Source organism: Nerophis lumbriciformis, linkage group LG31, assembly GCF_033978685.3.
Source record: "Nerophis lumbriciformis linkage group LG31, RoL_Nlum_v2.1, whole genome shotgun sequence".
NCBI lineage: Eukaryota > Metazoa > Chordata > Actinopteri > Syngnathiformes > Syngnathidae > Nerophis > Nerophis lumbriciformis.
This window is the reverse complement of record NC_084578.2, coordinates 12120001-12147454: the sequence shown is the minus strand read 5'-3', so window position 1 is coordinate 12147454 and position 27454 is coordinate 12120001. Positions and strand designations below refer to the sequence as shown.

At 41.8% G+C, this 27454-nt stretch overlaps 1 protein-coding gene across 1 annotated transcript in view; it reads left to right on the top strand.

Moving 5' to 3' along the window:
- Positions 1-2590: 2590 nt before the first annotated feature.
- The window catches only part of slc4a3 (solute carrier family 4 member 3), a 134650-nt gene continuing 109786 nt past the window's right edge, over positions 2591-27454 (top strand). Inside the window, exon 1 of the mRNA XM_061926563.1 lies at positions 2591-2661. The gene's annotated coding sequence lies outside the window, so the exon portion shown is untranslated. The remainder of the gene's footprint in view (positions 2662-27454) is intronic.

Sequence of the window (27454 nt, the reverse complement as noted above, 5' to 3'; positions counted from 1 at the left end):
TGGATACTTTACATTAGTTTTGGATGATATCATAAATGTAGGTATTGATCTGATACCAAGTAGATACAGGATCATACATTGGTCATATTCAAAGTATTTCCTGAGTTTATAAACATAATATGAATATTAAAAAAAGGGAAAAATATTTAGTGATGATAAAAAAAATCGATGTAATCATTGTAGTATCGATTAGATACGCTATTGTACTTGGTATCATTACAGTGGATGTTAGGTGGAGATCCACCCATGGCATTTGTTTACATCTATGGGTGCTAGTTTTCTGTTAGTGGTTAGCTATCGTATCCTCCTACAGTGTGTAGTGAAGCACGTTTAGCTATTTAGCTATTTCAGTGTTATAACTTCACCTGTATCGTTAGTTTTTTTAGGCCAAAATGCATCTATTTGCATCTGCTTGTAAGTACTCCGTGATTGTGCGCTGCCGAACATGCTCGTCTGCTCCTAAAACCAGCAATGTCACGACGTGACGACACGCCGTCTTTTTCAAACAGGGTATAGTACCGTTTTTGATTCATTAATACCGCGATACTATACCAGTACCGGTATATTGTACAACCCTACCAGTGACGTGCAGTCACTAGAGGCAGGTGAGGCGGGGCCTCACCTGCCATCATGGAAAGAAAAAAAATGTAAAAAGAAAAAAAAAAAAAATACATTTTTATATGTATCCAGTGATTATACTATAAAGTTATTTTCCATTTAACTTCACCAGTTTTAGATTATTTTTATTCAAAATCGCAGAATTTTCACATTTGCCGTTCAAATACTGAGAAGAGACGGTGCGGTGATCAGCAGCCAGTTGAGGCACGTCACTCAGTGCCTCAACATGGATTGCGCAATGACTCGGCTAACTGCTGGCCTGCTGTGCAGTGAGACCGTATTGCTATATGAACTATATTATACATTTCCATAGTTTAGTTAGCTGAGGTATATAATGTACTTTGTACTTGTATTTTGTCAACTGTATGTGTGTAAAGTATTTCTTGTGCTGAGCGATCATAAAACGGCTGCAAAAGACGCACTGGCTGAGGCTCGCCTCCTGCACCCCCGCTGTAGAATTGTTATATCAACTAAAGCCCACACTTAAACTTTCCACGTGCAAGATTGAATCTATTTAAAAAAATTATTTCATAAGAAGCCAAAAAGTGCAAAAACAATAATGTTGGTGTTGGAGGAGTTGTGAATGACTGCAGGGACACAACATTAGATGCACCTGCAGACTGCAGGTGTACCTAATTCACAACTCCTCCAACACGAACATTATTGTTTTTGCACTTTTGGGCTTCTTATTAAATAACTTTGGTAACCTATTTTCATGGGCTTTCCTCTTTGTGATGTTAAGTTCCTGTTATGCGCTGTTATACAGTATATGCCTTGAGCTCTTATTTTGAAGGCGCTAAGAGTGGAAGTGATGTCACGTTGCGGAGGTTTTTGAAAGAAGGTAAATAAAGTGGTCCTCGTGTAAACTGGAGCCTCCGTGTTTGTTATTTTGTAGTTTCATACAGTATAGGCGACATTTATAAACCCTCGGTTACACTTTTTTAAATAGATTCAATCTTGCACGTGGAAAGTTTAAGTGAGGGCTTTAGTTGCGGCGCATGGACTTAATTTCTAAGTAAAGGTAAGACCATAATAATGTTTTTTTTTATTAAATGTGCTTTTTTGTGTGCTACAGTTTGTATGTGTAAAGTTAAAGTTAAGTTAAAGTACCAATGATTGTCACACACACACTAGGTGTAATGAAATTTGTCCTCTGCATTTGACCCATCCCCTGGTTCACCCCCTGGGAGGTGAGGGGAGCAGTGGGGAGCAGTGGGCAGCAGCGGCGCCGCGCCTGGGAATCATTTTTGGTGATTTAACCCCCAATTCCAACCCTTGATGCTGAGTGCCAAGCAGGGAAGAATGCTGGCATGAGCTTTTAAACATAACCCGTTAACTGCTGCCAATCAAATGGTGAATAAGATACTCTTTAGGGTTCATATGTTTGTAAATCTGACTGTGATGAAGTCAGTGCCTCACCAGCCATCAACCTCACCGCACGTCACTGAACCCTACTATCATCTTTATCAATTATTATATTAAAGACATCTTCTGGTTATAACTTATATATATATATATATATATATGTCAATTTTTTTCTCCTATACATCTATTTAACTGCAATTAAACAGATAACAAAGACTTGGAAAGAGACCACAGCACCTAAAATATCCTTAAAATATAATATAGAATTAACATGTAGTATTAGAAAAAATAAATAAAACATGAACAAAATCAACTCTTTGCTAAATAAAGGATGGATTATATAAAATAAATTATTTTATGGACCTTATTGGTTTGTAATGGCAGGTTTACATTTTATTGGACTTTTTTTTGTAATGTTCCTGTGTTTTTTATTGTTTCCTTTTCAACATTCTTATTCTCCTTTCCTCTTGCAGTTTGTCTCCTTTTGCCGCCACTTCTCCAGTCCGGCCGCTGGCTCCCTCACCTGTACCGGATTGGCAATCAGGACACACCTGTTCCTGGTTGCCAGATTAGGATGCTTTACATGCCAGCCCTGTCCTCTGCACTTGTTTTAGTAGTAATTCTACATTTCACAGCAGGGATCAGTGTTGCCAACTCAGCGACTTTATGGCTACATAAGTGAGTATTCAGACCCCTCTTTGAATTATTATTATTATTAAGCATTTTGTGAGAAATCTCGGAATCCTGACATTTTCTTGAGACATGAAAATGTGTCACTCTCACAACGAGCAGCTGACAAAAATAAAACAAATAAATGTTTTTTATATTTTTTTTGCCCACTTGTGTCATTGTTAGTTATGCAAATGAGACAATGACGTCATCATAAAGCCACAGATAGATTTAAGTCTTGTGGGAAAACAACACAAAGAATACAAAATAAATAAACAAATACTTCCATTAACAAAATGGTGAAAGGTGGCGGACTAATTTAAAAAAAAACTTTTGTGCAATAATAAAAATAATAAATAATATGATGGACTTTATTCATTCCACTACGGGGACATTATGTCATTATGACAGATAGAAAAAGTCCACAAAAAATAAGGTAAAAATACCTACATTCATAGATACAACTAACAGAAACATTGTAATTAATACAAAACCCAAAAGTAAAGTCGGCACATTGTGTAAATCGTAAATAAAAACAGACTACAATGATTTGCAGATCCTTTTCAACTTATATTCAATTGAATAGACAGCAAAGACAAGATATTTAACGTTCAAACTGAGAATTTTTTATTTTTTTTTGCAAATAATAATTAACTTAGAATTTAATGGCAGCAACACATTGCAAAAAAAGTTGCCACAGGGGCATTTTTACCACTGTGTTACATGGCCTTTCCTTTTAACAACACTCAGTAAACATTTGGGAACTGAGGAGACCAATTGTTGAAGCTTTTCAGGTGGAATTCTTTCCCATTCTTGCTTGATGTACAGCTTAAGTTGTTCAACAGTCCGGGGGTCTCCGTTGTGGTATTTTAGGCGTCATATTGTGCCACACACGTGGCTTGGCATTGTCTTGCTGAAATAAGCAGGGGCGTCCATGATAACGTTGCTTGGATGGCAAAATATGTTGCTCCAAAACCTGTATGTACCTTTCAGCATTAATGGTGCCCTCACAGATGTGTAAGTTACCCATGCCTTGGGCACTAATACACCCCCATACCATCACAGATGCTGGCTTTTCAACTTTGCGCCTATAACAATCCGGATGGTTCTTTTCCTCTGTGGTCCGGAGGACACGATGTCCACAGTTTCAAAAAACAATTTGAAATGTGGACTCGTCAGACCACAGAACCCTTTTCCACTTTGCATCAGTCCATTTTAGATGAGGTCGGGCCCAGCGAAGCCGGCGGCGTTTCTGGGTGTTGTTGATAAATGGCTTTCGCTTTACATAGAGTTTTAACTTGCACTTACAGATGTAGCGACCAACTGTAGTTACTGACAGTGGTTTTCTGAAGTGTTCCTGAGTCCATGCGGTGATATCCTTTACACACTGATGTCACTTTTTGATGCAGTACCGCCTGAGGGATTGAAGGTCCGTAATATCATCGCTTACATACAGCGATTTCTTCAGATTCTCTGAACCTTTTGATGATATTACGGACCGTAGATGGTGAAATCCCAAAATTCCTTGCAATAGCTCGTTGAGAAATGTTGTTCTTAAACTGTTCGACTATTTGTTCAAGCATTTGTTCACAAAGTGGTGACCCTCGCCCCGTCCTTGTTTGTGAATGACTGAGCATTTCACGGATGCTGCTTTTATACCCAATCATGGCACCCACCTGTTCCCAATTAGCCTGTTCACCTGTGGGATGTTCCAAATAAGTGTTTGATGAGCACTCCTCAACTTTCTCAGTATTTTTTGCCACATGTGCCAGCTTTTTGGAAACATGTCGCAGGCATCAAATTCCAAACGAGCTAATATTTGCAAAAAAATAACAAAGTTTACCAGTTCGAACGTTAAATATCTTGTCTTTGCAGTCTATTCAATTGAATATTGGTTGAAAATGGTTTGCAAATCATTGTATTCTGTTTTTATTTACCATTTAAGCAACGCGCCTGTCATGTCTGTATTATCATGTTTTGTTTTAAGTCATGTTTTGTTTAGTTTCTGTCTTTTCACTCCCTTGTCTGGTCACCATAGCAACCATTAATTTTCACCTGTCACGTCACGCACCTGTTTCACGTCTTGAGTCACGCACCTGTTTCGTTAATCATGTCTGTAGTATTTAAGTTCAGTGTTTTTCAGTTTGTCTTTCTGACGACCTCGCACCCCATACCGCACCACATTTATGCTCTGTCCATTCCTCTATGATCCTGCTTCATGTCCCTTGTCACAGTAAGTTTTGGTTCCATGTTTATAGTCTTTTTGTTTTTCATAGTTTATTCTCCGCCACTGTGCGCGCTTTCATTTATTCCTTTTTTTGATAAATATAAATAAATCATGTACCTCCATTCCCGTCTCGCCCGTGCCAACTTTCCGTTGCATACTGGAAAAGCAAACTCCCAAGATCAAGCCCTGACAGCGCCAACTTCACTGGTTTTGGGTTTTGTAGTCACACTACAATATATTATCCATCCATCCATTTTCTACCGCTTATTCCCTTCGGGGTTGCGGGGGGCGCTGGAGCCTATCTCAGCTACAATCGGGCGGAAGGCGGGGTACACCCTGGACAAGTCGCCACCTCATCGCAGGGCCAACACAGATAGACAGACAACATTCATATCGTATAAAACACAATGATGGTATATTAATGATGAATTCTGGAAAATGCTAAAAGAAACTTTAATCCAGCATTCTTCCTCATTTTCCTCCTCATGCTTGTCGTTTTGAAAATGTCACTCCTGTTTCCAAAACTGAGCCAAACCGGTGACGAAAACTACAATCCCACAGACTAATATTCCACGTTTGTGTCAGTGTTGTGCATGCACACACATGTTTTAAATTACATTTAACCTATTAAATGTTTACATTTTAATAGACCTTGTCCAAAAAGCAAATGGTGCATAGAGGAGTTTTGTTTTTTTCAGTGTCTGCATTGGTGGTTTTAAATGTAAAGTTAGGGCGGCCTCTAGTGGAGACATGAAGACACTTCAGTTTTTGCATGGCCATTTGAATGTGTTTTTTTTTTTTTTTAAACCATATATCACACATTTTTAAACAAATGGTAATGTAGTAGGTTGTAAAATAACATGCAACAAAAATTATTTGTTGTATTCCACTGATGAGTCCTATTAATCAACCACTTTGTAAGTGACTGAGGCAAATTAAATGTAACGAGTTAAGGCATTGCATTAATGCTGTATAAACATAGGCATAAACATGTGGTTGCTACTCGTACTTTCATGTACTCAATTACTTTATGGATACAATTATACTTTGTTTCTGCTCAATTTTTAAACTAAACATGTCCTTTGTTTAGTTTAGTTTAGCAGTATCGCTGTCATGATCTGTCATCCAAGTCATGTCTGGTTTAAGTTTTCTTGTAGTTTTCCTGTGTTTATTGTTGTTTTCAGCACTCCTTTCTTACCTTGGTTACCGTCTCGTTGCTAGGAGCACTGATTGAGCTCACCTGCCTCCGACACTGGCCTGCTTCTGATAAGTAATCAGAGAGTTGTATATGCCTTCCCTCTGGGATTATTATTATTCCGACGGTTTCACGATTGTTTCATGTTTAGTTTCACGCGGCTCATGTCATGCCTTGCTGAGACAGTTTCGTGTTTTGCCTTGTGCTTCACGTAAGCTTCCTAGCTGCACTCGTCTTTGCTTTATTTCGCTTGTTAAATACCTGTCTCCTACTGTCCTTCTGTGGCCCACTGACTGACAAGACTCTGCAGCATCGCGTGGACATAGGGGCGATACCTCTGGATTGGCAGACCGAGGTGGTGGTTCCTCTCTTTAAGAAGGGGAACCGGAGGGTGTGTTCTAACTATCGTGGGATCACACTCCTCAGCCTTCCCGGTAAGGTCTATTCGGGTGTACTGGAGAGGAGGCTACGCCGGATAGTCGAACCTCGGATTCAGGAGGAACAGTGTGGTTTTCGTCCTGGTCGTGGAACTGTGGACCAGCTCTATACTCTCGGCAGGGTCCTTGAGGGTGCATGGGAGTTTGCCCGACCAGTCTACATGTGTTTTGTGGACTTGGAGAAGGCATTCGACCGTGTCCCTCGGGAAGTCCTGTGGGGAGTGCTCAGGGAGTATGGGATATCGGACTGTCTGATTGTGGCAGTCCGCTCCCTGTATGCTCAGTGCCAGAGCTTGGTCCGCATTGCCGGCAGTAAATCGGACACGTTTCCAGTGAGGGTTGGAATACGCCAAGGCTGCCCTTTGTCACCGATTCTGTTCATTACTTTTATGGACAGAATTTCTAGGCGCAGTCAAGGCGTTGCGGGGATCTGGTTTGGTGGCTGCAGGATTAGGTCTCTGCTTTTTGCAGATGATGTGGTCCTGATGGCTTCATCTGGCCAGGATCTTCAGCTCTCCCTGGATCGGTTCGCAGCCGAGTGTGAAGCGACTGGGATGAGAATCAGCACCTCCAAGTCCGAGTCCATGGTTCTCGCCCGGAAAAGGGTGGAGTGCCATCTCCGGGTTGGGGAGGAGATCTTGCCCCAAGTGGAGGAGTTCAAGTACCTCTGAGTCTTGTTCACGAGTGAGGGAAGAGTGGATCGTGAGATCGACAGGCTGATCGGTGCGGCATCTTCAGTAATGCGGACGCTGTATCGATCCGTTGTGGTGAAGAAGGAGCTGAGCCGGAAGGCAAAGCTCTCAATTTACCGGTCAATCTACGTTCCCATCCTCACCTATGGTCATGAGCTTTGGGTTATGACCGAAAGGACAAGATCACGGGTACAAGCGGCCGAAATGAGTTTCCTCCGCCGGGTGGCGGGGCTCTCCCTTAGAGATAGGGTGAGAAGCTCTGTCATCCGCGGGGAGCTCAAAGTAAAGCCGCTGCTCCTCCACATCGAGAGGAGCCAGATGAGGTGGTTCGGGCATCTGGTCAGGATGCCACCCGATCGGCTCCCTCGGGAGGTGTTTAGGGCACGTCCGACCGGTAGGAGGCCACGGGGAAGACCCAGGACACGTTGGGAAGACTATGTCTCCCGGCTGGCCTGGGAACGCCTCGGGATCCCCCGGGAAGAGCTGGACGAAGTGGCTGGGGAGAGGGAAGTCTGGGCTTCCCTGCTTAGGCTGCTGCCCCCGCGACCCAACCTCGGATAAGCGGAAGAAGATGGATGGATGGATGGATGGATACGATTATACTTTGTTTCTGCTCAATTTTTAAACTAAACATGTCCTTTGTTTAGTTTAGTTTAGCAGCATCGCTGTCATGATCTGTCATCCAAGTCATGTCTGGTTTAAGTTTTCTTGTAGTTTTCCTGTGTTTATTGTTGTTTTCAGCACTCCTTTCCTACCCTGGTTACCTTCTCGTTGCTAGGAGCGCTGATGAGCTCACCTGCCTCCGATACTAGCCTGCTTCTGATAAGTAATCAGAGAGCTTTATATGCCTTCCGTCTGGGATTATTATTATTCCGACGGTTTCACGATTGTTTCATGTTTAGTTTCACGCAGACGCAGACCGTTAAGTGTTTTGCCTTATGCTTCACGTGCACTTCCGAGCTGCACTCGTCTTTGCTTTATTTCGCTTGAAAAATACCTGTCTCTTGCAGTCCTTCTGCATATGTGATCACAAATACCATTATTTAATACACATCTTTACATAACTTGTAAAATATCCATCCATTTTCTACCGCTTGTCCCTTTTTGAGGGCCGCGGGAGGGTGCTGAAGCCCAGTGTTTTTCAACCTTTTTTCAGTTAAGGCACATTTTTTTGCGTTGAAAAAATGCGGAGGCACACCACCAGCGGGAATCATTAAAAAAACAAAAAACAGTTGACCGTAAAAAGTCGTTGTCGCAATTGTTGGATATGACTTTAAAGCATAACCAAGCATGCATCACTATAGCTCTTGTCTCAAAGTAGGTGTACTGTCACAACCTGTCACATCACACCCTGACTTATTTTGAGGTTTTTTGCTGTTTTCCTGTGCGTAGTGTTTTAGTTCTTGTCTTGCGCTCCTATTTTGGTGGCTTTTTCTCTTTTTTTTTTGGTATTTTCCTGTAGCAGTTTCATGTCTTCCTTTAAGCGGTATTTCCCGCATCGACTTTGTTTTAGCAATCAAGAATATTACAGTTGTTTGTATCCGTCTTTGTGAGGACATTGTTGATTGTCATGTCATGTTCAGATGTACATTGCCTTTGCTCCACAGTAAGTCTTTGCTGTCGTCCAGCATTCTGTTTTTGTTTACTTTGTAGCCAGTTCAGTGCATAGCCTTCCCTACGCTTGAATGCCTTTTCTTAGGGGCACTCACCTTTTGTTTATATAGACAGCACAGACACTCAACAACAACACATAATTTGCAGACTATAATATTGCAAAAAATATTTTTAACCCAAATAGGTGAAATTAGATCATCTTCCACGGCGCACCAGACTGTATCTCACGGCACACTACCGCGGCACAGTGGTTGAAAAACACTGCTGTAGCCTATCTCAGCTGCATTGGGCGGAAGGCGGGGTACACCCTGGACAAGTCGCCACCTCATCGCAGGGCCAACACAGATAGACAGACAACATTCACACTCACATGAATAATACCTATTTTTCATTATAATAATTAGAAAATAAATGTACTATGATATCCAATTACCAATGAACTTGTTGTTTGTGTTTTTTATGCACACACTCTGGCTACTGGTCACCAAATAATATAATAAACCACCTTTTATCGCCGTTAATAACGTAGTGGTCAGTGGACTGACCGTGCTGAATTAATTCTCCCCAAAGTAGGACATTTTATTTATAACTGAATATTTTCATATAGCTAGATCAAAAAAATAATGGTTTCCGACTTTCTAAATATATATATATTTTTGACATGACATAATACCCACTTAGTCACCTGTACAAGCTGCAAACCTTGAATACATATATTTTATTTTATTTTATTAATGCATATTTAATCAATTCCATGCAACCTTTTTAAACCTCCATCCAACCATCCATCCATTTTCTACTATATATATATATATATATATATATATATATATATATATATATATATATATATATATATATATATATATATATATACACACACGTTAGGTCAGGAAAAAACACAGAGGCTATTTCATCCCTTTTTTTAATCAAATCCCCTGAAGAGCAGGGAAAACCTGCAAAACAGGCTTGTAGGGATTAAATAGTCTGTTTTTTCCTGACCTAACGTATATTCCGCTCTACCCCGGTATTGAGCACTATATATATATATATATATATATATATATATATATATATATATATATATATATCGAGAATCGGTTTGTTGAACCAAGAATTGATGCTGAATTGAATCGCCACTAGTTGAATCGGAATTAAATCGAATTGTTAGGTGCTAAAAGTTTTGCACCCCTATTGTTTAGGGCAGGGGTGTTTTCCCCTAAGGGCCTCACACTGAATTATCAAAGCTTGCAGGGGCCATTTTGATATTTTTCATTTTCAAAACCAATTAAATATATATTTTTTTACCTTTGGGCTCCTCTCAAGGTTGGTCCCGGGGAGCCAGAAGGGTCTCAGCCAATTTTTTTTTTTTTAAATAAGTCACATGTTAATTTTTTTTTTTGTCAATGTTTGAATCTCCAGATCAACTTTAGATCAATTTATTGATATCAAGTTGTATTTCTCATTATTTGATTACCTTTGTGTTGAACAAAGCCCTGTTTTAAAGGCAAAAACTAAACATTCAATATGTTTCACCAAAATATTTGCAAAATTTGAATATTTCATGTGAAGTACTTGGAGCCTTAAATAGGTCATAATTAATTATTAATTAAAAATAATCCACACATTATTTTTTTTTTTACTTTAAACTAGATCAATTTAAAGATCTATCTGGCGATTACACGTTTTTGCTACTTTCATGCTTTTTTTTGTTTGTTTTATGCCTTTTTTGTAATGGAAACTTTAGCTTTTTATGGCAAACACACAAAATATGCAATATTTTCCCCAAAAAAATATTTCAAAGTGGAATATTTGATGTGAAGTAACTGAAGCCTTCAGTAGGTCAATCATTTATAAGAACATTGATTTGGATTCATTATTTTTTGACTAATGACACTTTGCACTTTAAAAAACACTCAACATTGCAGTTTTGTGTTATCAGTCAACACTGCAACTTTTTCTCAAAACATTTCACCCATATACTCTTTTATTCCACCCTTTTATGTTTTTTTCCTATTAGTATTTTTAGAATGTGTGGCAGACCGTTAAAAAAATTTGCTTTGATCTCCACATTGGAAACTTCAATAAGCATTAAACAGTGGTTCTCAAACTGTGGTATGCAGGCTCCCTATTTGGGTACGCCAAATAATCTCCTAATAAAGGTGCTGTTTGCAACATCCTCACAGTTACATTTTTCCAAGCAAAGAATATAACAAGAACACAAACTTCTAGCTTATGTTAACATTAGTAGCCAGACAATTGTCTGTATTTTCCACAATTACAAAGTTTATGAAAAAAAAAAGGGAATTTTGAAAAAGGGAGAACATGTTTTGCGTTCCATATATTGGAGTGTGTGTGGGTGGATGGTTGGAAGGTCAAAATCAGGTTTTAAAATGGTGCAGAGTTTTTAGAATATAGGGCATTGTAAAACATCCATTCATTTAAATGGAAATTTTCCTGGACATTTGGGGATTTCAGGAAAACTGGGAATTTTGGAAAATATTGATACTAGCACAATTGTCCTTGATGATATAAATGGGTTGGTGTTGGAAATATTGGAATCGGTTGAAAATGTTGACGTAGTAACCGTTTGAATGGAGGGTGGGTATTTCGGAATCTTGGAGTTTTGGGAAAACTGGGAATTTGTACAAAAAAAAAATAGGATCGTTTGTTGTCCCAACCGAAAATAATGTTTTGAAGGTGGAATGGTCAAAAACAGTTGAAAAATGTGGACTATGAATACTCTCCAGGAAGAGGTGAAAATAGGGCTTTGGAAAACCGGGGAAATCTGGGTATTGCTGGAATTTTTTTTGAACTTGGAAACTGGCAGTTGGATTGTCCAAGGCGAGTGGAGTGTGTGGATGGGGGAACCGTTTAAATCGGGTCAGAAATGTGTTGTGCATGTTTGAAAATTGGCCCATTCATTTTTCAATAGGCAAAATGTCCCAGAAAACCAAGAATTCTGGTATTCCGGAATATTTTTAAAACATTTTTGAGGGGAGTTCACGATTCCCGGTCGAGCCGAACGTTTTTATACTCTAACAGTTCCGATCGGATGAAACCAATGCAACTGATCAATTTAAAGATGTATCTGTCGATTACAAGTTTTTACTACTTTCAGGATTTTTGGTTTGTTTTATGCCTTTTTTGTAATGGAAAACGTAACTTTTTATGGCAAAAACACAAAATACACAAACATGGGAAAACATGTTTTGCGGTGGATGTATTGGAAGAGTGTGTGGGTGGATGGTTGGAAGGTCAATATCGGGTTTTAAAATGGTGCAACGTTTTGAGAATATATGGCATTGTAGAACTATGAATACATCCATTCATTTAAATTGGAATTTTCTTGGAAATGTGGGGATTTCGGAAAGGCCGGGAATTTTGGAAAATATTGATACTCGCACAATTGTCCTAGATGATTTAAATGGGTTGGTGTTGGAAATTTTGGAATCGGTTGAAACATGTTGACGTAGTAACCGTTTGAGTGGAGGATGGGTATTTCAGAATCCTGGAATTTCGGGAAAACCAGGAATTTTGGAATATATCGATACTAGCACAATTGTCCTAAATGATATAAATGGGTTGGTGTTGGAATTTTGGAATTGGTTGAAAAATGTTGATGTAGTAACCGTTTGAATGGAGGTTGGGTATTTCGGAATCCTGGAATTTCGGAAAAAATAGAAATTTTGGAAAATATTGAAACCAACACTAATGTCCTAAATGATATAAATGGGTTGGTGTTGGAAATTTTGGAATCGGTTGAAACATGTTGACGTCGTAACCGTTTGAATTGAGGATGGGTATTTCGGAATCCTGGAACTTCGGAAAAAATGAAATTTTGGAAAATATTGATACTAGCACAATTGTCCTAAATGATATAAATGGGTTGGTGTTGGAAATTTTGGAATCGGTTGAAAAAAGTTGACTAAGTAACCGTTTGAATGGAGGTTGGGTATTTCGGAATCCTGGAATTTTGGAAAAAATAGAAATTTTGGAAAATATTGATACTAGCACAATTGTCCTAAATGATATACATGGGTTGGTGTTGGAAATGTTGTAATCGGTTAAAAAATGTTGACGTAGTAAGCCTCTGAATGGAGGATGGGTATTTCGGAATCCATTTCAGGAAAACCGGGATTTTTGGAAAATATTGATACTAGCACAATTGTCCTAAATGATATAAATGGGTTGGTGTTGGAAATTTTGGAATCGGTTGAAAAATGTTGACTTAGTAACCGTTTGAATGGAGGTTGGGTATTTCGGAATCCTGGAATTTCAGAAAAAATAGAAATTTTGGAAAATATTGAAACTAGCACAATTGTCTTAAATAATATAAATGGGTTAGTGTTGGAAATTTTTGAATCGGTTGAAAAATGATGACGTAGTAATTGTTTGAATGGAGGTTGGGTATTTCATAATCCTGGAATTTTGGAAAAAATTGAAATTTTGGAAAATATTGAAACTAGCACAATTGTCCTAAATGGTATAAATGGGTTAGTGTTGGAAATTTTGGAATCTGTTGAAAAATGTTGAAATAGTAACCGTTTGAATGGAGGATGGGTATTTCGGAATCCTGGAATTTCGGAAAAAATTGAAATTTTGGAAAATATTGAAACTAGCACAATTGTCCTAAATGGTATAAATGGGTTAGTGTTGGAAATTTTGGAATCTGTTGAAAAATGTTGAAATAGTAACCGTTTGAATGGAGGATGGGTATTTCGGAATCCTGGAATTTCAGGAAAACCGGGAATTTTGGAAAATATTGATACTAGCACAATTGTCCTAAATGATGTACATGGGTTGGTGTTGGAAATGTTGTAATCGGTTAAAAAAAATTGACGTAGTAAGCCTTTGAATGGAGGATGGGTATTTCGGAATCCTGGAATTTCGGAAAAAATAGAAATTTTGAAAATATTGAAACCAGCACAATTGTCCTAAATGATATAAATGGATTGGTGTTGGAAATTTTGGAATCGGTTTAAAAATGTTGACGTAGTAAGCCTTTGAATGGAGGGTGGGTATTTCGGAATCCTGGAATTTTCCATCCATCCATCCATCTTCTTCCGCTTATCCGAGGTCGGGTCGCGGGGGCAGCAGCTTAAGCAGGGATGCCCAGACTTCCCTCTCCCCAGCCACTTCATCCAGCTCCTCCCGGGGGATCCCGAGGCGTTCCCAGGCCAGCCGGGAGAGATAGTCTTCCCAGCGTGTCCTGGGTCTTCCCCGTGGCCTCCTACCGGTCGGACGTGCCCGAAACACCTTCCTAGGGAGGCGTTCGGGTGGCATCCTGACCAGATGCCCGAACCACCTCATCTGGCTCCTCTCGATGTGGAGGAGCAGCGGCTTTACTTTGAGCTCCCCCCGAATGACAGAGCTTCTCACCCTATCTCTAAGGGAGAGCCCCGCCACTCGGCGGAGGAAACTCATTTCGGCCGCTTGTACCCGTGATCTTGTCCTTTCGGTCATGGCCCAAAGCTCATGACCATAGGTGAGGATGGGAACGTAGATCGACCGGTAAATCGAGAGCTTTGCCTTCCGGCTCAGCTCCTTCTTCACCACAACGGATCGATATAGCGTCCGCATTACTGAAGACGCCGCACCGATCCGCCTGTCGATCTCACGATCCACTCCTCCCCCACTCGTGAACAAGACTCCGAGGTACTTGAACTCCTCCACTTGGGGCAAGATCTCCACCCCAACCCGGAGATGGCACTCCACCCTTTTCCAGGAGAGAACCATGGACTCGGACTTGGAGGTGCTGATTCCCATCCCAGTCGCTTCACACTCGGCTGCGAACCGATCCAGTGAGAGCTGAAGATCTTGGCCGGAGGAAGCCATCAGGACCACATCATCTGCAAATAGCAGAGACCTAATCCTGCAGCCACCAAACCAGATACCCTCAACGCCCTGACTGCGCCTAGAAATTCTGTCCATAAAGGTTATGAACAGAATCGGTGACAAAGGGCAGCCTTGGCGGAGTCCAACCCTCACTGGAAACGTGTCCGACTTACTGCCGGCAATGCGGACCAAGCTCTGACACTGATTATACAGGGAGCGAACTGCCACAATAAGACAGTCCGTTACCCCATACTCTCTGAGCACTCCCCACAGGACTTCCCGGGGTACACGGTCGAATGCCTTCTCCAAGTCCACAAAGCACATGTAGACTGGTTGGGCAAACTCCCATGCACCCTCAAGGACCCTGCCGAGAGTATAGAGCTGGTCCACAGTTCCACGACCAGGACGAAAACCACACTGTTCCTCCTGAATCCGAGGTTCGACTATCCGGCGTAGCCTCCTCTCCAGTACACCTGAATAGACCTTACCGGGAAGGCTGAGGAGTGTGATCCCACGATAGTTGGAACACATCCGCCGGTTCCCCTTCTTAAAGAGAGGAACCACCACCCCGGTCTGCCAATCCAGAGGTACCGCCCCCGATGTCCACGCGATGTTGCAGAGTCTTGTCAACCAAGACAGCCCCACAACATCCAGAGCCTTAAGGAACTCCGGGCGGATCTCATCCACCCCCGGGGCCTTGCCACCGAGGAGCTTTTTAACTACCTCGGCAACCTCAGCCCCAGAAATAGGAGAGCCCACCACAGATTCCACAGGCCCTGCTTCCTCATAGGAAGACGTGCTGGTAGGATTGAGGAGGTCTTTGAAGTATTCTCTCCACCAATCCACAACATCCGCAGTCGAGGTCAGCAGAGCACCATCCCCACCATACACGGTGTTGACACTGCACTGCTTCCCCTTCCTGAGGCGGCGGATGGTGGTCCAGAATTGCTTCGAAGCCGTCCGGAAGTCTTTTTCCATGGCTTCCCCGAACTCCTCCCATGTCCGAGTTTTTGCCTCCGCGACCGCTGAAGCCGCACACCGCTTGGCCTGTCGGTACCTGTCTGCTGCCTCAGGAGTCCCATGAGCCAAAAGAACCCGATAGGACTCCTTCTTCAGCCTGACGGCATCCCTCACCGCCGGCGTCCACCAACGGGTTCTAGGATTACCGCCACGACAGGCACCAACCACCTTGCGGCCACAGCTCCAATCGGCCGCCTCGACAACAGAGGCACGGAACATGGTCCACTCGGACTCAATGTCCAGCACCTCCCTCGTGACATGTTCAAAGTTCTTCCGGAGGTGGGAATTGAAACTCTCTCTGACAGGAGACTCTGCCAGGCGTTCCCAGCAAACCCTCACAATGCGTTTGGGTCTGCCAGGTCTGTCCGGCATCCTCCCCCACCATCGCAGCCAACTCACCACCAGGTGGTGATCGGTTGAAAGCTCCGCCCCTCTCTTCACCCGAGTGTCCAAAACATGAGACCGCAAATCCGATGACACAACTACAAAGTCGATCATGGAACTGCGGCCTAGGATGTCCTGGTGCCAAGTGCACATATGGACACCCTTATGTTTGAACATGGTGTTTGTTATCGACAATCTGTGACGAGCACAAAAGTCCAATAACAGAACACCACTCGGGTTCAGATCCGGGCGGCCATTCTTCCCAATCACACCTCTCCAGGTTTCACTGTCGCTGCCAACATGAGCGTTGAAGTCCCCCAGTAAAACGAGGGAATCACCCGGGGGAGCACTCTCCAGTACTCCCTTGAGTGAATCCAAAAAGGGTGGGTACTCTGAGCTGCCGTTTGGCGCGTAAACGCAAACAACAGTCAGGACCCGTCCCCCCACCCGAAGGCGGAGGGAAGCTACCCTCTCGTCCACCGGGTTGAACTCCAATGTGCAGGCTTTGAGCCGAGGGGCAACAAGAATTGCCACCCCAGCCCGTCGCCTCTCACTGCCGGCAACGCCAGAGTGGAAGAGAGTCCAGCCCCTCTCAAGAGAAGTGGTTCCAGAGCCCTTGTTGTGCGTCGAAGTGAGTCCGACTATATCTAGCCGGAACTTCTCCACCTCACGCACTAGCTCAGGCTCCTTCCCCCCCAGCGAGGTGACGTTCCACGTCCCAAGAGCCAGCTTATGTAGCCGAGGATCGGACCGCCAAGTGCCCTGCCCTCGGCTGACGCCCAGCTCACACTGCACCCGACCTCTATGGTCCCTGCTATGGGTGGTGAGCCCATTGGAGGGGGGACCCACGTTGCCTCTTCGGGCTGTGCCCGGCCGGGCCCCATGGGGACAGGCCCGGCCACCAGGCGCTCGCCATCGTGCCCCACCTCCGGGCCTGGCTCCAGAGGGGGGCCCCGGTGACCCGCGTCCGGGCGAGGGAAATCTGGGTCCTTTGTTAGTGTTCTTCATAGAGGTCTTCGGGTTAGTGTTGGAAATTTTGGAATCTGTTGAAAAGTGTTGACTTAGTAATCGTTTGAATGGAGGATGGGTATTTCAGAATCCTGGAATTTCTGGAAAACCGGGAATTTGGGAAAATATTGATACTAGCACAATTGTCCTAAATTATATAAATGGGTTGGTGTTGGAAATGTTGTAATTGGTTTAAAAATGTTAGCGTAGTAAGCCTTTGAATGGAGGATGGGTATTTCGGAATCCTGGAATTTCAGGAAAACCGGGAATTTTGGAAAATATTGATACTAGCACAAGTGTCCTAAATGATATAAATGGGTTGGTGTTGGAAATTTTGTAATCGGTTGAAAAATGTTGACTCAGTCACCGTTTGAATGGAGGATGGGCATTAAAGTTAAAGTTAAAGAACCACTGATAGTCACACAAACACTAGATGTGGTAAAATTACCCTCTTTCGGAATCCTGGAATTTCGGGAAAACTGGGAATTCGTACAAAAAAAAAAAAGATTGATTGTTGTCCCAACTTAAAATAATGTTTCAAAGGTGGAATGGTCAAAAAACAGTTGAAAAATGCGGACTGTGAATACTCTCCAGGAAGAGGTGAAAATAGGACTTTGGAAAACCCGGGAAATCTGGGAATTACTGGACATTTTTTAAACTTGGAAAATGGCGAGTGGAGTGTGACCGTTCAAATCTGGTGAGAAATGTGCTAGTTTTAAAATTGGCCCATTCATTTTTCAATGGGCAAAATGTCCCGGAAAACCGGGAATTCTGGGTAATCTGGGATATTTTTTTAATATGTTTTTATACTCGAACTTTTCCGATCGTGCCAAACTCTTGCGGTGGAATAAAAAAAAAAATATATGTATATTTGTTTTGCTGTAGAATCTTACATTGCGTGAATGGACACCCTAACTGAAAACACTAATGACTTCACCGTGCACGCTGGTATCGACCCGATACCGGCACCACTCTCGGTATCGACACACTTGTATCGATCTCGATGCTACTAGACGGAGCGACGAATCCGGGACGAGGATGCTCGCGCTGGCCAGCATGTAGTGGCCATGCGTGGACGTGTCACGTGGTCATGCCGAGCATCTTTTTTTTTTTTTTTTTGCACCAGCGCGTGCCCGCGAGGTACGACGGACGAGGACCGCGGCTGACGCGTCCCTAAAAATTATTTTTTCCCCGCCGCGGCTTCATTTCCCCTCCAAACATCTCAGGTATGACGGCGAATGTTGATTTTCTCTCTTTAAAAAAATAAATAAAAATGCATGAGTATGCGCGGGCGCGATGCTGGTTTGCTTTCTATTAAGCACATGCACGAGCGGGGATGCATGATGACATGTTTTTTTATATTTATTTTTTTATTTTTTTTATTTTTAAAGACGAAAAAAAAAAAAATCGATCGCTCCTTGCTTTCTAGGTACGATGTTGTTTGTTGCACGTCGTTGTGCAGCATGGCTTCTAAGGCGGTGTCAGGTTGTGCCTTCATAACAGACACAATTAAGGCATTTATTCCTAAAAATAATAACTGCATAACTCCTATGTGAGCCTGGTCACCGAGCATGCGCCTCAAGTTCAAGTGCAAGCCGGAGGTGGTTGTAAGGTCACATAGTAATGACTCAGCATTATTCATATTAGCTTGTTGTGCAGCCAGCCTGTAATCATCCACGTCTGCAGTGCAAGTACAGCATGTCAAAAACAAAATATATTGTTTGCTATTGAGGTTGTCATCGACAGTGGCGTACAAACTGAACTACATGCATGCACAAGACATTGATACAACGTTGATTATACCTACTTTAAAACTGACTTTGATTGAAACAACGTGGCAAAATAATAAACCGAGACAACGTTGATGTCCATTGATTGATTGATTGATTGAAACTTTTATTAGTAGATTGCACAGTGCAGTACATATTCCGTACAATTGACCGCTAAATGGTAACACCCGAATACGTTTTTCAACTTGCTTAAAGCTTTTTATGGCAAACACACAAAGTACGCAAACATGGCAAAACATGTTTTGCGGTCGATTGTATTGGAAGAATGTGTGGGTTTGGAAGGTCAAAATCGGGTTTTAAAAGGGTGCAAAGTTTTGAGAATAGAACTATGAATACATCCTTTCATTTATATGGGAATTTTCTTGGAAATTTTGGGAAAACCAAGAATTTTGGAAAATATTGACACAATTGTCCTAGATGGTATAAATGGGTTGGTGTTGGGAATGTTGGAATCGGGTTGAAAAATGTTAACGTAGTAACCGTTTGAATGGAGGATGGGTATTTGGGAATCCTGGAATTTCGGGAAAATCTGGATTCATCGAAAATTTTGATACTAGCACAATTGTCCTAGATGATATAAATGGGTTGGTGATGGAAATTTTGGAATCGGTTGAAAAATGTTGACGTAGTAAACGTTTGAATGGAGGATGGGTGTTTCGGAATCCTGGAATTTCGGGAAAACCGGGAATTTTGGAAAAATATTGATACTAGCACAATTGTCCTAGATGATATAAATGGGTTGGTGTTGGACATTTTGGAATTGGTTGAAAAATGTTGACTCAGTAACCATTTCAATGGAGGATGGGTATTTCGGAATCCTGGAATTTCGGGAAAACCGGGAATTTTGGAAAATATTGACACAATTGTCCAAGAAAATATAAATGGGTTGGTGTTGGAAATTTTGGAGACAACGAGACAACATTGATGTCCATCGATTGATTGATTGATTGAAACTTTTATTAGTAGATAGTACAGTACATATTCCGCACAATTGACCACTTAATGGTAACACCCGAATAAGTTTTTCAACTTGTTTTAGTCGGGGGTCCACGTTAATCAATTAATGGTTAAAGAAGTAGTTCCCATACCGGGAGTCGGGTGAAAACCAGGAATCCTAACCGCTAGACCAGTGTTTTTCAACCACTAGTGTCCCGTGAGATCCAGTCTGGTGTGCCGTGGGAGATTATCTAATTTAACCTATTTGGGTTAAAAATATTATTTTGCAAACCAGTAAGTATAGTCTGCAAATTATGTGTTGTTGAGTATCGGTAGAGCTATTTTATATGTTTTGGGTTGCCGACCCCTGTCCGAGATGGTATAAATTGGTTGGTGTTGGGAATTTTTGGAATCGGTTGAAAAATGTTGACGTAGTAATCGTTTGAATGGAGGATGGGTATTTTGGAATCCTGGAATTTCGAAAAAAACGGGAATTTTGAAAAATATTGATACTAGCACAATTGTCCTAAATTGTATACATGGGTTGGTGTTGGAAATTTTGGAATCTGTTGAAAAATGTTGACGTAGTAACCGTTTGAATGGAGGATGGGTATTTTGGAATCCTGGAATTTAAAAAAAAAAACGGGAATTTTGAAAAATATTGATACTAGCACGAATGTCCTAAATTATATGAATGGGTTGGTGTTGGAAATTTTTGAATCGGTTGAAAAAAGTTGACGTAGTAACCGTTTGAATGGAGGATGGGTATTTCGGAATCCTGGAATTTCGAAAAAAAAACGGGACTTTTGAAAAATATTGATACTAGCACAGTTGTCCTAAATTATATAAATGGGTTGGTGTTGGAAATTTTGAATTGGTTGAAAAATGTTGACGTAGTAACTGTTTGAATGGAGGATGGGTATTTCGGAATCCTGGAATTTCGGAAAAAAATTACATTTTGGAAAATATTGATACTAGCACAATTGTCCTAAATGATATACATTGATTGGTGTTGGAAATTTTTGGAATCGGTTGCAAAATGTTGACGTAGTAACCGTTTGAATGGAGGATGGGTATTTCAGAATCCTGGAATTTCTGGAACACCAGGAATTTTGGAAAATATTGATACGAGCACAATTGTCCTAAATTGTATAAATGGGTTGGTGTTGAAAATTTTGGAATCGGTTGAAAAATGTTGACGTAGTAACCGTTTGAATGGAGGATGGGTATTTTGGAATCCTGGAATTTCGGAAAAAAATGAAATTTTGGAAAATATTGATACTAGCACTATTGTCCTAGATGATATAAATTGGTTGGTGTTGGAAATTTTTGGAATCTTTTGAAAAATGTTGACTTAGTAATCGTTTGAATGGAGGATGGGTATTTCAGAATCCTGGAATTTCTGGAAAACCGTGAATTTTGGAAAATATTGATACTAGCACAATTGTCCTAAATTATATAAATGGGTTGGTGTTGGAAATGTTTGAATCGGTTGAAAAATGTTGACGTAGTAACCGTTTGAATGGAGGATGGGTATTTCGGAATCCTGGAATTTCGGAAAAAAATTAAATTTTGGAAAATATTGATACTAGCACAATTGTCCTCGATGATATAAATTGGTTGGTGTTGGAAATTTTGGAATCTGTTGAAAAATGTTGACGTAGTAATCGTTTGAATGGAGGATGGGTATTTTGGAATCCTGGAATTTCGGAAAAAAATGAAATTTTGGAAAATATTGATACTACATATTGATACTGCATCGTTTGTTGTCCCAACTTAAAAGAATGTTTTGAAGGTGGAATGGTCAAAAACAGTTGAAAATATGGACTGTGAATACTCTCCGGGAAGAGGTGAAAATAGGGCTTTGGAAAACCCGTGAAATCTGGGAATTGCTGGAATTTCTTTGAACTTGGAAAATGGTAGTTGGATTGTCCAAGGCGAGTGGAGTGTGTGGATGGGGGAACCGTTTAAATCGGGTCAGAAATGTGTTGTGCATGTTTGAAAATTGGAAATCCTGGAATTTCAGGAAAATTGGGAATTTTAGCTCATATTAGAAGTCGGCAGAGTAACCGTGTAATACTCTTCCATATCAGTAGGTGGCAGCCGGTAGCTAATTGCTTTGTAGATGTCGGAAACAGCGGGAGGCAGCGTGCAGGTAAATAGGTGTCTATTGCTTAAACCAAAAATAAACAAAAGGTGAGTGCCCCTAAGAAAAGGCATTGTAGCTTAGGCAAGGCTATGCAGAACGAAGCTAAAACTGAACTGGCTACAAAGTAAACAAAAACAGAATGCTGGACGACAGCAAAGACTTACTGTGGAGCAAAGGCTCACCTGCTACCCGAGCACTAATCAGAGGCATTATTTAAGCCTGCCTTTGCCGGTCAGTCGGCCTGGCGTCATTGTTTGCTTCATGCCTTGCTACGTAAGTCTTGTTTGTTTCATGTTCGAGTTCTCTGAGTACTGCTTGTCCCTAGTCCACGCTAAGAGTTAGCTTTAGCTCCAAGTGCGATCAGCGCGTTGTGCCTTCGCCTTGTGTTCCGTTTTTGTCTGTACCTCTTTGAGTTTTGATAATTAAATCATGTTCCTACCTCACGCTTTCGTCCGGAGTCGTCTCGTCTGCATTTCGGGAGAACAAACCCCGCCGTGACAGAATGACGCCAGGCCGACTGACGAGGACAAAGCTACGAACAATGGGAGACCGGGCTTTCTGCTCCGCCGCTCCCGGTCTGTGGAATGCTCTCCCTGACCACCTGGGGGCACCACAGACTGTGGATGCTTTTAAAAAAGGCTTAAAAACCCTTATTTTAAAAAAGCCTTTTTTTTTTTGTTATATGCATACTAGTTTTAGCTATATAGCTGTTCTAGTTTTTATTTTTATTTATTTTTTTATATCTGTTTTATTTTTAATTTTTTTTTATACACTGTAGCACTTTGAGGTTGATTACTCAATTTAAAGTGCTTTTTACAAATAAAATCTATTATTATTATTATTATTATTATTATCCAGAGGCCCTGCGATGAGGTGGCGACTTGTCCAGGGTGTAACCCGCCTTCCGCCCGATTGTAGCTGAGATAGGCTCCAGCACCCCCGCGACCCCGAAGGGGATAAGCGGTAGAAAATGGATGGATGGATGGATTATTATCCAGAGAAAGGTGAACATCATGAGCAACCATGGCAACCAAAACAAACTCAGAGGTGCACAAACAGGAACTAAAGGAGTCCAAAACTAACAGAAAACACAAAATATGATCCGGACCACGGATTATGACAGTTAGCAGGGTGCAAAAGTGACCGCTCTGGTAAGCATACCTTGGGTAAATGATTCCACCCCTGTAAGCTGCTTTTTTAGCAGGAGTTTGTTTGTTGATATGTTCTCATGAAGAGTTGTATTTCCTGCACTTGGCTTGGAAACTTAAACAAACTTTGCAGCGTGCAGCCATTCGTTCCACGTCCGTTGCCGCAAAACCAAACCACGGACAACACTTTTCTTTTCTTTGGAGCCAACATCTCTCGTCTCACTCTCGTTTTGCGTTAGCCATGTTGTGTGTAAGAGGGAGGGCGAAAGTTAAACATTGATTTCTTTAATTTAAATCGTCTGGAACCTCAAATTTATTGACTAGATCGATTTATCGCCCAGGCCCAGCTGTAAACACAATATCAAATGTAATCAACAACAGTCTTATTAGATCATTTGCAAATGTGATAAGCACACTGATGCCAAATGGCCCAAGATTGCATCTGCAATAACTGCTCTCTAACTGCTTCTCTCGCCGTGTTTGCGTTGTAGCAGTTTATTTGTGCAGCCATTTGGCTATAAATGTCTCATTGGGAGCAAAAGCATAAACTGGATACATTTGAGACAGATGTAAAGCTTTTTTTTGTTGTGCACGGCAGCTCCAAACAGAGTGGGTCCCCTGGGATGCAGAGTAGCTTTTTCTGTCCCTTGTATTCTCATGCGTTATGTCACCATAACAAAATAGTTTGCCCTGTCGAAGTTAACTTTAGTGAGAAATAAGAATTGTAATTAGAGATGTCCGATATGATCGGCCGATAAATGCTTTAAAATGTAATTATCGGTATCTGTTTCAAAAAGTAAAATTTATGACTTTCTAAACGCCGCTGTGTACACAGACGTAGGGAGAAGTACAGAGCGCCAATAAACCTTAAAGGCACTGCCTTTGCGTGCCGGTCCAATCACATAATATCTACGCCTTTTCACACACACAAGTGAAAGCAATGCATACTTAGTCAACAGCCATACAGGTCACACTGAGGGTGGCCGTATAAACAACTTTAACACTGCTACAAATATGCGCCACCCTGTGAACCCACACCAAACAAGAATGACAAACACATTTCGGGAGAACATCCGCACCGTAACACAACATAAACACAACAGAACAAATACCCAGAATCCCTTGCAGCACTAACTCTTCCGGGACGCTACAATATACACCCCCCCGCTATCCCCCTGCCCCCCCCACCTCAACCCCGCCCACCTCCACCTCCTCATGTTCGCTCAGGAAGAGCATGTCCCAAATTCCAAGCTGCATGTTAAAAAAAATAATGCACTTTGTGACTTCAATAGTAAATATGGCAGTGCCATGTTGGCATTTTTTTCCATAACTTGAGTTGATTTATTTTGGAAAACCTTGTTACATTGTTTAATGCATCCAGTGGGGCATCACAACAAAATTAAGCATACCGGTACTAATGTGTTAATTCCACGACTGTATATATCAGTATCGGTTGATATCGGAATCGGTAATTAAGAGTTGGACAATATCAGAATATCGGCAAAAAAGCCATTATCGGACATCTCTAATTGTAATTATGGTGGAACATCTTTAATGGAAGGTCCCAGGATGCGTCCTACTCGGAGTACTTTCGGAGTACTTTCAGAATCAGAATCAGAATCAGAAATACTTTAATAATCCCTGAGGGGAAATTAAGATTTTCAGCACAATCCCATTCAAGAGCAGACAAACATTACAGGGAGACAGAACAGGATCGCTGACGGGCCCTTACAAAAAAGGTGAGAAACAGGTAAATGCTGGGGTGGGGGTGAGAAGAAAAAAAAATCAGTCTAAAACTGGGCCCCTGGATAGGGAGTCCAGACTGAGGCCAAGGGAAAACAAACCTTATAGCCATAGCACACATAAACATGTGTGTAAGAGGGAAACATCAATTACACAAAGGACATTAAAGACATTAAAAAAGCAGAGCTGACGCAACCGGCCATTTCTACATACAGCTACAAAAGTACAACAACAACAACAAAAACATATACACTGTGGTGGCCTCTGCAGTGTTCCACGCCATCGTCTGCTGGGGTGAGGAGAGCATGGCCAGAGACAGGAGCAGACCCAACAAAGCAACCAAGAGAGGAGCCGACTCCACCCTCGGCCGCCCACTAACTCTCGGCCAGTGTCCTGTCCGCATGGATGAGCCAGGATGCGTCTAAGGAGACCGAGGTGTCCGATACCTGCTCATTCAGCCAAGACACTGTGAAGCTTGTCCGTCCCGGCGCTCAGCGCCAGCTCCGCAGCCCTGTCTCGTCATCCGCATCTACTCCAGTCTCTCTAAATGGACTCTGGTGTGCCAGAGACCCAGCAGATGGTCTCCGCGGCCAAAAGGCTCCCGGGAGGCAGATCCAGAAGTTCACAAAAACAACACCACAGAAGTCACAAACGTTCCACTCCTTGTCGCACAGTCCCAAAGGGTCCCGAACCAAAAGGCAAAAAAAAAAAACCCACACGAAAACAAGAGGGAAACATCAGAAAACACAAAAGGATGATACAAGAGCACAGAGCTCCTGTGCTCTTGTATCAACAATAAAAATGTAATTAAATCAAATTGATCTTAAATAACAGGCAGTTTATAAATAATGATACTTTCAATATGTAATTAATATGAATGCATCAGATCAATAACCTTATAATAGTACATTGAATACTCAGTACAGCGTTTATTTATATGACACAATCCAAACAACCTTCCCTAGTCATGGTGCAAAAAAAAAAAAAAAAAAAAGCAACTTACATAAAGGTCAACACACGGTCACAAATAACACAACCTGCTCACCCCTCTCTCTCTCTCTCTCTCTCTCTCTCTCTCTCTCTCTCTCTCTCTGCCCACTACTTGCTGTCCATATCCTACCAAGTCAGACCTACACTGTTCCAATATCCATTTCTCTGTTCTCAATTGTTGATGACTGATGATAACAACCAAACCCAACCACATTGTGGATATTATGAAAAACGTCCAAACCCAATAACATTTTTCAAAATTACATCCTTTTAAATCCAAGAGAGTTCATGATGGGAAAATTGTACTACACTCCTCACTTATCCATGTTGGGTGCATATTAGCTACTTAATATCTCTGACTGATTACAACACTTTAAGAAGGTCGTCACGGAAGTAAACAGGGTAGGAGTCAAACTTTCTAATACTCTTAATATCCAATTATATTAATTATACATTGTGTGGGGGGGGCGTGGCCTGCGGACCTGCAGCGAAGCGGGGTGTGTCAGGATCGGCTTCGAGATTACTGACAGGTGCGTAGATGACACAGCTGTGAGTGTTTGTCTGATCACCTGTCGCTCTGTTGAAGGCAGCAGTCGGGAAGGAGAGGTGGTGGTTGATGGCGGGGAACGAGCGAGAGACTTTAACATGTCTGAAAAACACAACGTGTTGAAAAATAAATCATTGTTCACAAAGATGAACACGGCTGTCATGTCCGTCATTGGTGGTCCAGAGAACCCTCAGGAGCAAGACCTCCACGTACCGTATTTTTCGGACTATAAGTTTATGAAAGTTGCATAATGTTTTTTTCCTTCTTTATTATGCATTTTTCGGCAGGTGCGACTTATACTCTGGTGCGACTTATACTCCGAAAAATACGGTACATCCATTATAATAATCATATTTCCATCATGTTGATATAACATGTACATGTATTTGTAAATGTTTTTAGCCCAAGTCAAAAATGTTGCACCCCCCCTCCGCTTTCGAGAGTCGGACCACCGTCACGCAAGATGTTATGCAAGACTTCAGCTCAGTGAGCATGCAAAGGATCACCTTCAGTTTTGTGTGATGCTGCCAGAGAAAAGGTAGCTGTGATGAAAATGTGATAATAGGAAAATGTGATAATGACAATAAGCCCGTCACTCAGAAATGGAATTTGCAGATCAGTAAAATACGGCAAAAGCGACATCAACCGCGATCTGGCAGTTAAGAACGAAAACTAATGCTGATTGTACCACTTTACAAACCAGGGGTGCCCAATACGGGTTCTGCGGGTCCAAATCTGGACCGCTGAGTCATATGGTTTGGGTGGCTTCCCAAATTGTATACATATACAGTATATATATACTGACAAGCCCACGCAATCATTGATGGCTAGCCTGTTTTATTTATTCAAGTCCTTGAAAAATAATAGCGGGGGGGTGGGGGTGTATATTGTAGCGTCCCGGAAGAGTTAGTGCTGCAAGGGATTCTGGGTATTTGTTCTGTTGTGTTTATGCTGTGTTACGATGCGGATGTTCTCCCGAAATGTGTTTGTCATTCTTGTTTGGTGTGAGTTCACAGTGTGGCGCATATTTGTAACAGTGTTAAAGTTGTTTATACGGCAACCCTCAGTGTGACCTGTATGGCTG